Source organism: Entelurus aequoreus, linkage group LG08 (genome assembly GCF_033978785.1).
Source record: "Entelurus aequoreus isolate RoL-2023_Sb linkage group LG08, RoL_Eaeq_v1.1, whole genome shotgun sequence".
Taxonomy (NCBI): domain Eukaryota; kingdom Metazoa; phylum Chordata; class Actinopteri; order Syngnathiformes; family Syngnathidae; genus Entelurus; species Entelurus aequoreus.
Window position 1 is genome coordinate 43,289,131 of NC_084738.1, and position 13,915 is coordinate 43,303,045.

Sequence of the window (13,915 nt, forward strand, 5' to 3'; positions counted from 1 at the left end):
ACACGCACATGCCCACTTACATAGAGTAGCTGGAAGGACATTCAAGATATCGCCGTAATAAATGCAAATACATTTTCAATTTGTGACACATGAGAATAACAATGTCATCAGAAAGGCCCTCTATAGCTATAGCATACACAGTAATATTAATATTTATAAAAAGTAGAACTATAGTTGGAGAGATTTGCACTAATGCTCACCTCGGAGACAGGAAGTGTTCAAAGGCCGCTGATCGAGGTGCACATCACGATCAACATGGCTGATTGTCCTCCTGAACGAACATAGTCCATTTGGGGAACAGCCGTTTCACCCCAAGACCTAAAATTATTTTTAAAAAGGTCATTAATATTCCAAATAATTTCATAGTTCTTGTACATGCAGCATTCGTCAAAAGCTTGGAGACACTTTTTTTCATTTAATAAGATGTCTCCAAACTTTAGCATGATACAGCTTTTTAATGTAATATTGGTATTTTTATATTTCATTCTTTTTGTGAGCATTATTGTCATTATACTTTCAATGTAAAAAGATTGAGTTTTGATTTTAAAAATTGCTCATACAATAACGCTTTCTTAAAAAACAAAATACTCATTTATTTGAATTTTTAGAGAGAAAAGTTGCATAAACCAGCATCATTTTTCATTTATTTATTTTTTATATTTAGAATATATAAAGACATCTTCAAAATATTTTTGGTGGCTTTATCACATTTTAATAGTATTTTTTTTTCCCAACATGTTTTGTTTTTAATACATATGATCATTAATAGTAATATTAATAACAACTATGTTAATAAGAAATATCAAGGATAGCTGCCAATAATAACAAATAAAATAAAAAGCAGCATTGTCATCAAGAAGTCTGTTGGCGCCTGCTTGACGTGCAACACGTGATTGACAGCACTGAGATTATTCCGATCACGTCTGCATGCTAATCTTTGACAAAAGGTCGCGTGTGCACACGCGCGCCACACATTCATGGACACTGATGCAAAACACAGAAAATGCAGACTGTAATCAATAGAGCAGCATATGGAGCATCAATATGCTCATCAATCACAACTACAGAGGAAAAATGGCCGCTTGCACTCTTGTGTTTGTAACATTTGTGCTTGTCAGCTTATATTTAGAAGGTTAAGAATCATATTGTGTGTGTGTACTGTGATATATTAGCATTGATTACAAGAGGTGATGTTCATGTGCGTCCTTGAGCACCACACTTTATTTGCTCATATTGAAAGGTTGTTATGAGCCACTGTCAGCTATTGATTGTGTGTGCGCGCGTGCGGGTTAACCTGCACATAAAAGTCATGATGAACACTTGCAGGGGTCACCATCATGTTGACCTCCTGAGGGCAGCGCTTAACGAGCTTCCTGTTGAGTTCGTCACGGTCTGAAATAGCACGAAGATGACATTCCAACACAGAGAGAAAATGTTACACCAATAAAATCTTGTAATCCTAAATTTAAAAAAAATTCATATTGTGCATCGGTTAAGACTTAAGATGCACTTCTTAGAGAAATAAAGTTACAATATGGAAAAGTGCAAGGAATTATTTGTTAAGGGTTTTCCTGAAAAATGTCATATTAAGATGTGAAGAGGTTACAATTGTTTGTGGGAATTCAACATTCTTAGTCTGGGTTTCCCCTTAATGTAATTGAATGTGGCGCGCAGCCACAGCATTTTTATTGCCGTCACACCTTGAAGAAAAGTTTTTTTTTTTTTTTTTTTTAAATTAAAGTAATATAATGTATTTTAGTCCTCAGAAGAAATCACACAAAGTCCGACACTATTTTTAACTTTTTTTATTACCAATCTTATGATAACGGCACAATTCCAAGAGGTTTTACCTCCCGTGAAAACACTTTCGTCTCCGCGCTTCCCCGGAGACAAAACACTTCCTTATTCTTCGCCTGTTTGCAAACATAGGAAAAACAGACATCAAATCCAAGCCACTTGGACATAAAACATTAACACCAGCTGGTCATTACAGTATAAATTGGATTTCAACATCATTCTGTCAGCTACCTCCTCGATGCAGTCTAGTGGGCAGCCTAGGATGGAGTCAGCTCTCTTAATCAGTTCATTAAGAGAGCTGCCCCCATTCCAGCAAACAATTGCATAGAACACCGCAGAAGTCTCCTCCTTTGGCCCTTTGAGTTGTGGTGCAGTCCAGTTTATTGATGAGGTGAACACCCGAAATAAGTCCACTGTTTTCTGTGTCTGATCCCTGGAAGTTCACCGGTAAGGGGTGGAGCGGATCTCCGGAAATCAATCACAAGCTTGTGTTCAAGTGCAAGTGATTACATACACAAACGCCGACAAAGCCAGAGATGATTTCTCTGTATTCTTGTTTGCTCACCTCAGACACATCCCACCGCTGCAGAGTCGTCCAAAAACTTCTGCAGATTGGAGTGGTGCCTGAAGTCTGAGGAGCATGAACAGGTAGTGTAGGAGCACATCTGAAGAACAGTCACGCAGCCTCACGTACTTCGATCGGTCGATAATGTAGCTGATTTACGCAGCAAGGTGATGGTCCACTGCCGCCTCTTCCAGTTTCACTCGTAGCAGCATTCCCTGAGTAGCCTGGAACGAGATGGTGTTCAAAGCGCTGGAGAAGTTAAAAAAACATGAAAAAAAACTGCACTTCCAGCTCGATGCAGCAGGTATGCTTTCCGTCCAAGTGTAAGCAAACTGCAAATGGTCCATTGCTGACGTCGTCTGCGGCTAAAGGTGGCTAGGAATAATCCTCTCCGTGGTCTTCATGAGGTGGGAGGTCAGTGCAACAAGTCTGAAGTGGTTTAGCTCCTTGGGATAAGACATTTTAGGATTGGAACCACACAGGAGGTCTTCCAAAGGGTGGGGACTTTATCCAGGCTGATGCGCAGGTTAAAAATGTTCTGGACCACACCAGTTAGCTGGTCCACATTAACTGATTGCCATCTGCACCTTTAGTTTTCCTGACCTTGTTCTTTCCCAACTCTTATAGATAAAAAATTAAAACATATTTTTTTGTATTTTTACACAAAAATGTAAGTAAAATGACTTGAGTGTTTCGCAATTATGAACAAAAAACACAATAAGACTTATGAGAGAAAAGTTGTGCTGTGTGATTTGTCCGAAAATTAGATTAAAATTAATCTTATGTCAAGAAAGTTGCATTGTTACACAATGTAGTGAAAAATATGAAGACTACATTTGCAATTTGGGGGGAAAGTAATAATGTGGGGAAACAATAAAAAGACCATCATAAAAAGCATTCAAGTATTTTGTTCCAGACAAAAGTCTGAATATTATGTGAAAAATGTCTGAATGGGCGTTTTACAAGAATCAAGTTTTCCTTGGGGGAGAAAAGCATAGATTTTTACGTGAAAGAAAAAAGTCGCAATTTTACAGACATTTTATTTTTTTCATGAGATTACATGAATAATTCCCACTTTGACATCAAACTAATCAAAATGTTCCAAAAACAAAGTCTCATTTTTAAAGTCTCCTTGAAAATTACGTATTCTAAGTACGTAAAAATGCTGATGAAAGTTGTAGTTAAAATATTACAATAATTAATATCCCATCTCATGTGTCTCCGGTCTGCTGGTATGACAATAAAAGGTCCTTTATTATCTATATTTTCTCGTCAAATTAAATGTGTGTGTTTTGTTTTTAATTATTGGGGAGGGCGGCTAATCATTAGGTAAATTAAGGCAACACATGATTTCCTCTAAAAAAGCAGTACAGTAATTAATGATATCAGTAAATCAAACAAGTCATCACAATGTTATTATTATTCCGATGAATGCAAAATTAATCCGCCAATCAGGCGTTGTTCACATCAATATCTCATTTGAGCAAAACGCCAACACAACATCTAATCATCAATTTCCCATGGTGGCCCTTGCTGCAGCAAACAGTGCCTGTTGCCGTGGTAACCGAGTACTCTTCAAATGATGACTTGCTCTTGGAGAACACTCATCATGTCTGTTTGTTTGGGTTGTCATGATGACAGCAAGGGCAGGCATGCCGCTTTCTAATATTCATCGTTCTCAGTCACATGATCGCTCCTCAACTTCCACTCAACATGGCAACCAAAAATGGTAAACGTATTATGAAACTGTTCCAATGTTGCAAGAATGTCATATATCAAAAAATAAGTTGTAATATAAGATCAAATCTGATTTTTAATGCTAAAAGTCAAACAGAAACAAATCAGAATGTTAGAATATAGTAAGGAAAAAGAAGTTGAGAAAACCAGATTTAAAAAAAAAATACACATACATATACACAGAGAGAGAGACTTGACTTTCAGTGAATTCTAGCTATATATATATATATATATATATATATATATATATATATATATATATATATATATATATATATATATATATATATATATAACTCATTGTTGAGTTAAGGGTTGAATTGTCCATCCTTGTTCTATTCTGTCACTATTTTTCAAACCATGCTGAACACCCTCTCTGATGATACATTGCTGTGTGGCACGCACAAAAGTGCTTTTATCAAATGCACTAGAGCAGGGGTCGGCAACCCGCGGCTCCGGAGCCGCATGCGGCTCTTTGACCACTCTGATGCGGCTCAGCTGCATACTTGCTGACCCCCCCGATTTTCCCAGGAGACTTATGGATCTCAGTGCCTCTCCTAGATAACTTCCAGGGCAAATATAATCCTATTTACACTCTAATTACTAAATTAAGGGCGTGCCCTAATTGCACTGCAGTAATTGTTCTCTATAGCATTTACAAACAGCGTGCCAGCCCGGCCACATGTTGTATGTAGCTTTTACTTGCACACGTGGGAGACAGCAAAGCATACTTACTCATCAGCCACACAGCTTACACTGACGGTTGCCGTATAAAACAACTTTAACACTGTTACGTTACAAATATGCGCCACACTGTGAACCCACACCAAAAAAGAATGAAAAACACATTTCTGGAGAACATCCCACCGTAACACAACATAAACACAACACAACCAATACCCAGAATCCCATGCAGCCCTAACTCTTCCGGTCTAGATTATACACCCCCGCTACCACCAACCCCCCCCCCCCCCCCCGTGCGTCGGTTGAGCGGAAGAGTTAGTGCTGCATGGGATTCTGGGTATTTGTTGTGTTGTGTTTATGTTGTGTTACAGTGCAGATGTTCTCCAGAAATGTGTTTGTCATTCTTTTTTGGTGTGGGTTCAAAGTGTGGCGTATATTTGTAACGTAACAATGTTAAAGTTGTTTTATACGGCTACCGTCAGTGTAAGCTGTGTGGCTGCTGACCTAGTACGCCTTGCTGTAACTTACGTGAGCAAGCTGAAGCTGCATTCTACATGTGGTTTAGCAGGTACACTGTTTGGGCAGGCTGTAGAGGGCACCAAAAGCAGTGCCATCACGCCCTGATATTCGGGAGTCTCCCGGAAATAATGAGAGGGTTGGTAAGTATGACGCTATCAAGCGCCATTCATTCAAGACTCGCGGGCCGCACTAATATCAAATTTCCATATTAAAGTGCGTGCCGGTGCGTGTGTCTGAGACCCCTAGTTAACATAGCACAAAGCAATTTAAGCTTTGTATGCGGTGTTTTTCATTTTAAATAACATTTTTTTTGTGACTCCCATTATTTTCTTTAATTTGTGAAACTTGCCAAAATGGCTCTTTGAGTGGTAAAGGTTGCCGACCCCTGCACTAGAGTCTGGAATCTTCCATCTCTCCCTAGCATGGCCCAAAACCGGTCAATCCTTGCTTCCTGAGGAAGATCTTCACTGCCAAGCACTTGGTAGTCCACTACTTCTTCCCGGAAGCTATCCAGGTCCAATCGCAGCTGCGGCTTGGAACTTACAAGCGTATTTCTTCATCTTACTCGTCGTCGCCATGGCTGTATCTTCCTCGTTCTTCTGCTTCGTCTCCTTGTGTGCGCAGTTGTGCACTGCACTCTCTAAAAGCCGTAGATGTTATAACGTGATTGGGCAGGCACGCTGTTTATATTGTGGGAAAGCGGACGTGAAAACAGGCTGTCGACACGTCACTCCGGTCTGCATGGAGCTGGAGGGGGCGTGGCCTCCAGCTCCGGCTGAAAATCGGGAGAATATTTGTCCCGGGAGGTTTTCGGGAGAGGCACTGAATTTCGGGAGTCTCCCGGAAAATTCGGGAGGGTTGGCAAGTATGGCTTTTGATCATCTGTGCATTACGTGTTGTATTTGTATTCACATCGCTGCACAAGTTTCTCTATTGTATACGGTGTCATACCTACCTATTTAATGGAAATTACATTAATAACATCCTGTAATTTGGTTTATTATTTATTTAATCTTCTGATAGATTAAAAAATAACACCAATATAATGGTAACCAACACGACAGGATAGACTACATTCCATGTTAAAAAAAACCCACATATTTTATGCCAGAAAATGTGTCCCACTTACGTTTATTTTCCTCAAGCTATGTACTAACATCCTGCGGATTATATGTACAGACTTGGCACTGTACAAAACTTGTGAATTTGGACTTATTTAATTAATAACAGAAAAGTTAGTAGGGGATACATAATTGCTTTTTTTTATTTGATTTTTATTAAGGATCCCCATTAGCTGATTGCCTCAACAACCCACTAGTCTTCCTGGGGTCCACAATTCAATACAATTACAAGTAAAAGCATATAATTATAACTACACAACAGAAAAAAATAAAAGCATCAATAAAAAAACAAGCAAACAATTTACAGTCACAGAATAATAATTACCATATAAATATAACTACACAATATAAAACCAAACAAATCATCAATGAGCAAACTAATTTAAAAACTCAGATAAAATATTACTCTCTTTTTAAAAACCTGTTTACTTTCAATGCTGGTGAGAATTCGAGGCAGGTTATTCCAGAGCGATAAAGATCTATAAATAAAAGATTTCCGCAAAGCATTCTTCCTGGGACGAGGGAGTACAAAATGCCCCTCACTGGATGCCCTGGTATTGTGATTATGTATAGTGCTACTGTGAACTATTTGGGCCATGAGAAAAGCAGGAGTTTTACTACCGGTTACTGATTTGAACAATATAAGAGTATTAGCCAACAACCTGGGGCCGTACTTATCAAGCTTCTTAGAGTGCCATTTTACACTTAAGTCCTGAGAATTTGCGAAATTTAGTCCTACTCTCAAACTTAAGAATAAAAGCTTTTTATCAACGTTCTTAAGTCTAAAAATCACTCCTACTCTCCACGATATTTAAGAGACCTTCAGAGGTGTCTTAAGTGGTTAGGAGTTGCCAGCAGGGGATGGCACTGAGGCGAGAGAGACGTGCGCGAACGTTCAGGGAACGGAACAATGTTTTTTTTTTTTTGATGACGAGCAGCTGATCAAACGGTATCGTATAGACAGAGCGGATATTATTTTTGTCACAGATTTAATACTTTTCGTCCTTGTTGATTTCTGCATGTGTCTGCAGTGGGCTAGTATATATAGAGCCACCCACACCAGTTTCAAATTAGTTGCCTAATTAATGAATTGGAAAGAAAATGTTATGACAGTAGCGTATGTGTGTGGCCGTGAGGTGAGTGACGTCAGTGAGTGTGTGGGCGAGAGAAGAGAGGGAGCGGTAGCGTGAGTGCCGACGGGGACTAGTTTGTTTTGTATTATTTTGTAGTTTATTGTCAAAATATACACTCCCATTGTCCACTTAAATATTTACAAGATATTTCTTTATTCTTAGACAACGGATTCCCTTCCGTGATTGGTCATTTCTATGGACACAGAAATGACGTCACCTAAAATTCCGTTTACGGCACATAGTAATGTCGTAATTCAGCTCTGAGTGTGACACTTAAGATTCAGTCCTACACTTCGCTGAAAGTGTGAGTAAGACGCTTGATAACTAACTTTTAAGTGCAGCTTTCAGCGAAGAATTTATTTACTCTTAAGTCAACTCTTAGCAGACTTCTTAGGAGTAATTCTAAGAAGCTTGATAAGTACGGCCCCTGTTCTGCACTGTTAGCCAGGAAAGAGAAGCATGCATTTGATTCACATTTGTTCTTAGTGAACAACCAAGAACCAGCCTTGCTGCCCTATTCTGGACAATCTGGAGCTTACTGATCTCACCACTTGCAGCAGACGCCCAGACTGTAGAACAATAGTCAATATGACACAAGACTAAACTCTTAACAATTTGACAAAGAAGAGGCGGATCAGCAAAACCAGCACATTTCCTGGAAATACCAACAGCCCTTCCCATCTTTGTAACTAATAATAATATTTCAGCATGTTTTTGTGCTGCCATAAAATGTGTCCCCTGAAATAAATACACCTACAACTTATTAAATAAAAATATAGAAAAAACTACCGGCAGCGGTAAAGTTTAGATCCATGAAAGAAAGAAGAAAGCGAATGAATGTTAATAACTGAATACATTTTGTAATGGCAATCTTCACCTTCAAATGTTGCATTTTATTGTCATTACTCAACAGGTTTGAGGGAGTGATCCTACGCCGTAGCAAACATTGTATATGAAGTGAGGTCCAGTCGAAAATCCAGTTTATGCATATTTATTAACGAATTTGCAGGGTGAATGAAACATACCAAGGATTATTGCAGTGATATTGTGTTATATGTTCTCCTGCCTGTTGCTGTTGTCTGCTGTGGTTTGCTGCTGTCTGCTGCTGGTAAGAACGGTTTGTGCTCCCACACCTGAGTCCTTCCTCGTTTGGCTCACCTGTGCTCCTACATATGCCTTCCCCCCTGCCCTGCTCAACCAAAATGCCCGCCACCTAGTGACAAAAGAAAGTAATTCCAACACAAAAATAAAGATGCCTTAAATGGCTCCTACACATTTACATAACATTTGTTTTATTTTGTATAATTTTTTTAATGAATTAAGTAACGTTTATGACGTCCTTTTTCCAAAACACTGGGACCCCATTTTTATGACTTGATGGGGTCCCTTGCACCCCATTTTGAAAATTCCTAGCGCCAAAACTGTATATACTTGTTTTCTTCGTGCAAATAAAACAATGCTCTTTTCCTGTAAACTCACTCTAGTGCTGGGTGATTATTGCTATTATAAAAATAAGTGTAGACTGGAGCAGCGTGGACTCATCGGTTATGCAGCAAGTGTCCCAAACAAACGAGAGAGAGAAAAAAAAAAAAAAGTTGTGCCAAGATTCCCATGACCCTTCTCACCTCACATCCCTAAGGAAATGGAAGGTGCTTCTAGAATAGATTTTCTTTCCTGCCAGGAGGATGACCCACTTCTTGAAAACTTGATTTGCTCCAGCACACCACTTTATTGAACTGCATGGAAGAAAAAAAAGCACATTCATTGCATTAATGGAGCCTTTTTGGAGTTGTCATTCATTTCTAACATTATTGATGTTTCCCATCAGGGATAAAAAGGGAGTCTATATCATGAAGTAAAGGGTAGAGCAAAGCATTAATTGACGAGAATGAGCATTAAAACAAGAGTATAAACTGTCCTCTTTTTATCCTTGCTGTCATTAATCATTCCTCAAATAACTGCATCATGGTTATCATTACCTCCACGCATTTCTTTACTCCTAACATTTCTTCTGTTCATCTGATTTGTCAGCCATCTTTGTTAGGCTCCATGCCAGCAAACTTTACCATTAACTTTCTGCGCTTTTATCGAAATATAACCTTTGAAACAATAATTACATCCCGCCTTCCGCCCGAAGGCAGCTGAGATAGGCTCCAGCACCCCCCTGCGACCCCCAAAAGGGACAAGCGGTAGAAAATATATGTTAAAAGTGTTACCTTTAAAGTGACGTCGTGTCATTAAGCTAATGACCATGATGAGACACCGCTGGCTGGCAGGAAGTGAGACAGACACGTGATAGTAAGCTAGCAGCTGATTGGCTAAAAAACAAACAAACACACACACACGCACACACACACGCGCACACACACGCACGGCAACTGGTCACATTAACATTTTTATTTTTTTTAATTTAACATCAAACGTACATTTATAATGCACACACAAGTTAAGGCACTTTCAACATCAGCGGAACATGTCAAGGAAAGAAAACAAAAGCAAATACAGATAAAGTATTAAATAATAATAAATAATAATCATCACGAAAAATAAAAAATAAAAAAAAGACAAAAAGGGCAACCTAAATCACTTTAAATGTTATTAACAAATATATCGATTTAAGGGCTTTTGTACTCTTAATTATCCTCCAAGATCTGATTGATAATTGTAACCCATTAAGCCAATTAGAAGGTCACATTAACACTAATTAGGTGTTCTGTTATGTTGTGAGGCACAAACAGGAAGCACAAGGCTGCTTTTCACAATAAAACAGAAAATATATATTACAAAAAAAAGTACGATATAAAAGTTGCCAATTTATATTATATATATATATATATATACATATATATATATATATATATATATATATATATATATATATATATATATATATATATATATATATATATATATATATACATATATGTATATATATACATATATGTATATGTATATATATATATATATATATGTATATATACACACACATATATATGTATATATACACATATATATATATATATATATATATATATATATATATATATATATATATATATATATACACATATATATGTATATATACACATATATATGTATATATACACATATATATATATACACATATATATATATATATATATATATATATATATACATACATATATATATATATATATATATATATATATATATATATATATATATATATATATATATATATATATATATATATATATATATATATATATATATATATATATAGACTTTTGACAAAAACAAGAAAGTTTGATCATATTACGCCTATACTGGCTCACTTGCACTGGCTTCCTGTGCACCTAAGATGCGACTTTAAGGTTTTACTACTTACGTATAAAATACTACACGGTCAAGCTCCTGCCTATCTTGCCGATTGTATTGTACCATATGTCCCGGCAAGAAATCTGCGTTCAAAGAACTCCGGCTTATTAGTGATTCCCAGAGCCCAAAAAAAGTCTGCGGGCTATAGAGCGTTTTCTGTTCGGGCTCCAATACTATGGAATGCCCTCCCGGTAAAAGTTACAGAGATGCTACCTCAGTAGAAGCATTTAAGTCTCATTTTAAAACTCATTTGTATACTCTAGCCTTTAAATAGACTCCCTTTTTAGACCAGTTGATCTGCCGTTTCTTTTCTTTTCTTTTCTACTCTGCTCCGGGGTGGACCGCTAGCCTGTACATCGGATGGGGACATCTCTACGCTGCTGACCCGTCTCCGCTCGGGATGGTTCCTGCTGGCCCCACCATGGACTGGACTTTCGCTGATGTGTTGGACTTTCACAATATTATGTCAGACCCACTCCACATCCATTGCTTTCGGTCTCCCCTAGAGGGGACTGGGGTGAGTTTTCCTTGCCCGTATGTGGGCTCTGTACCGAGGATGTCGTTGTGGCTAGTACAGCCCTTTGAGACACTTGTGATTTAGGGCTATATAAATAAACATTGATTGATTTATATATATATATATATATATATATATATATATATATATATATATATATATATATATATATATATATATATATATATATATATATATATATATATATATATATATATATAGTGTTTTTTGTTTTTTTATATATTTTGTTTTATTGTGAAAAGCAGCCTTCAGCCTTCTTTTCACAATAAAACAGAAAATATATAAATATATATAAAAATCCAAAATAACAATAAAAAAAATAATAATAATAAAAAATTAAAAAAAAAAAAAAAAAAAAAAAAAAAATATATATATATATATATATATATATATATATATATATATATATATATATATATATATATATATATATATATATATATATATATTAGTAACGAACAAAAAAAATTAGGCTTATTAGGTAAAATGGTGGGCAGCACGGTGGAACAGGCTGTTCATACTTGCCAACCCTCCTGATTTTTCCGTGAGACTCCCGAATTTCAGTGCCCCTCCCGAAAATCTCCCGGGGCAACCATTCTCCAGAATTTCTCCCGATTTCCACCCGGACAACAATATTGGGGGTGTGCCTTTAAGGCACTGTCTTTAGCGTCCTCTACAGCAGTGGTCCCCAACCTTTTTGTAGCTGTGGACCAGTCAACGCTTGAAAATTTGTCCCACGGACCGGGGGGGGGGGTATTATTTATTTATTTATTTTTTTGTCATAAAGAAATACAATCATGTGTGCTTACGGACTGTATCCCTGCAGACTGTATTGATCTATATTGATGGCTTGTACAGCCCTTTGAGACACTTGTGATTTAGGGCTATATAAATAAACATTGATTGATTGATTGATATATAATGTATAAATTGTGTTTTTTATGTTGATATAATAAAAGATAAAATAAAAATAAAAACTTTTTTTTACTTATTTTTTTATTTATTTCTTGTGCGGCCCGGTACGAATCGGTCCACGGACCGGTACCGGGCCGTGGCCCGGTGGTTGGGGACTACTGCTCTACAACATGTCGCCACTTCCGCTTTTCCTCCATAACAGCGTGCCGGACCACTCACATAATATCTACGGTTTTTACACACACATACGTGAACGCAACGCATACTTGATCAACAGCCATACAAGTCACACTGAGGGTGACCGTATAAACAACTTCAACACTGTTACAAATATGCGCCACACTGTGAACCCACACCAAACAAGAATGACAAACACATTTCGGGAGAACATCCGCACCATAACACAACATAAACACAACAGAACAAATACCCAGAACCCCTTGCAGCGCTAACTCTTCCAGGACACTACAATATACACAACCCCGCTACCACCAACCCCGCCCACCTCAACTTCACCCCCCTCACCCCGCATCTCCCGAATTCGGAGGTCTCAAGGTTGGCAAGTATGGGAACAGGGGTTAGTACATGCGCCTCACAATAAGAAGGTCCTGGGCTCGGGATCTTACTGTGTGGAGTGTGCATGTTCTCCCGTGATTGCGTGGGTTATCTCTGGGTTCTCCGGCTACCTCCGACTTCCAAAGACATGCACCTGGGGATAAATGGTCCCTAGTGTGTGAATGTGAGTGTGAATGTTGTCTATCTGTGTTGGCCCTGCGATTAGGTGGCCACTTGTCCAGGGTGTACCCCGCCTTCCGTCCAAATGCAGCTGGGATAGGCTCCAGCATCCCCCGCGACCTCAAAAAGGGACAAGCGGTAGAAAATGGTCAAATGGTGATACACTAAATTCATTGTGGCCGTTACTATAAAAAAAAGAAGTACAGTACTGCAATTAAAAATGATAAATATTTCCCTTCTAAGAGTGTGACTTTTTGATGCAAAAATGATACAAAACTACAGTTATGAGTGATTAAATTATTTAATTTGATATTCTATTTAAATATTTATTAAATCCGGCATTGGAAAATACTGTAGTCCAGTTTCTAGTCATACACTACTGTGCAATTCCCTACTAAATTCATGTCAAAAAAACTTTAAATTATAATAAGTCACTTTTATTGTTTTTCACATGAAATCAATCCCCCCCACACACACATCTACTTGTTCTTGTACAGAGGCAGTTCATCTACTGCGTTTGCACGCTTTCCAGTGAACAGAAGTTGCTTTGTTCCGAGCAGCATGTTGTTCCTGCTCACTGCATGCTGCTAATAATGTCTACATAATTACATGTTGATACATTGCTTGGCATTGACCTCTCTGCAAAGACAAGCAGGCTGTTTAGTATTCACATCTGACGCTATCTTTGGTGAATCATCACCCACATGCACGCACACACACCTAATTCCACTGTGGGCGCTGAGTTAATACACTCTAATCAAATGTTCATATTATAAACACCAAAATAAATTGATAATGCTATAGAGTAAAT

The 13,915-nt window shown here is 37.7% G+C and overlaps 1 long non-coding RNA gene across 1 annotated transcript; it reads right to left on the reverse strand.

The window, feature by feature from the left end:
* Positions 1-1,799: 1,799 nt before the first annotated feature.
* Positions 1,800-9,741, reverse strand: LOC133655100 (uncharacterized). Its single transcript, XR_009826950.1, has 3 exons — positions 9,536-9,741; positions 9,182-9,292; positions 1,800-2,586 (listed from the first exon to the last, which is right to left on the reverse strand). It is a non-coding gene; the product is annotated as an uncharacterized LOC133655100 (long non-coding RNA).
* Between the last annotated feature and the right edge of the window lie 4,174 nt (positions 9,742-13,915).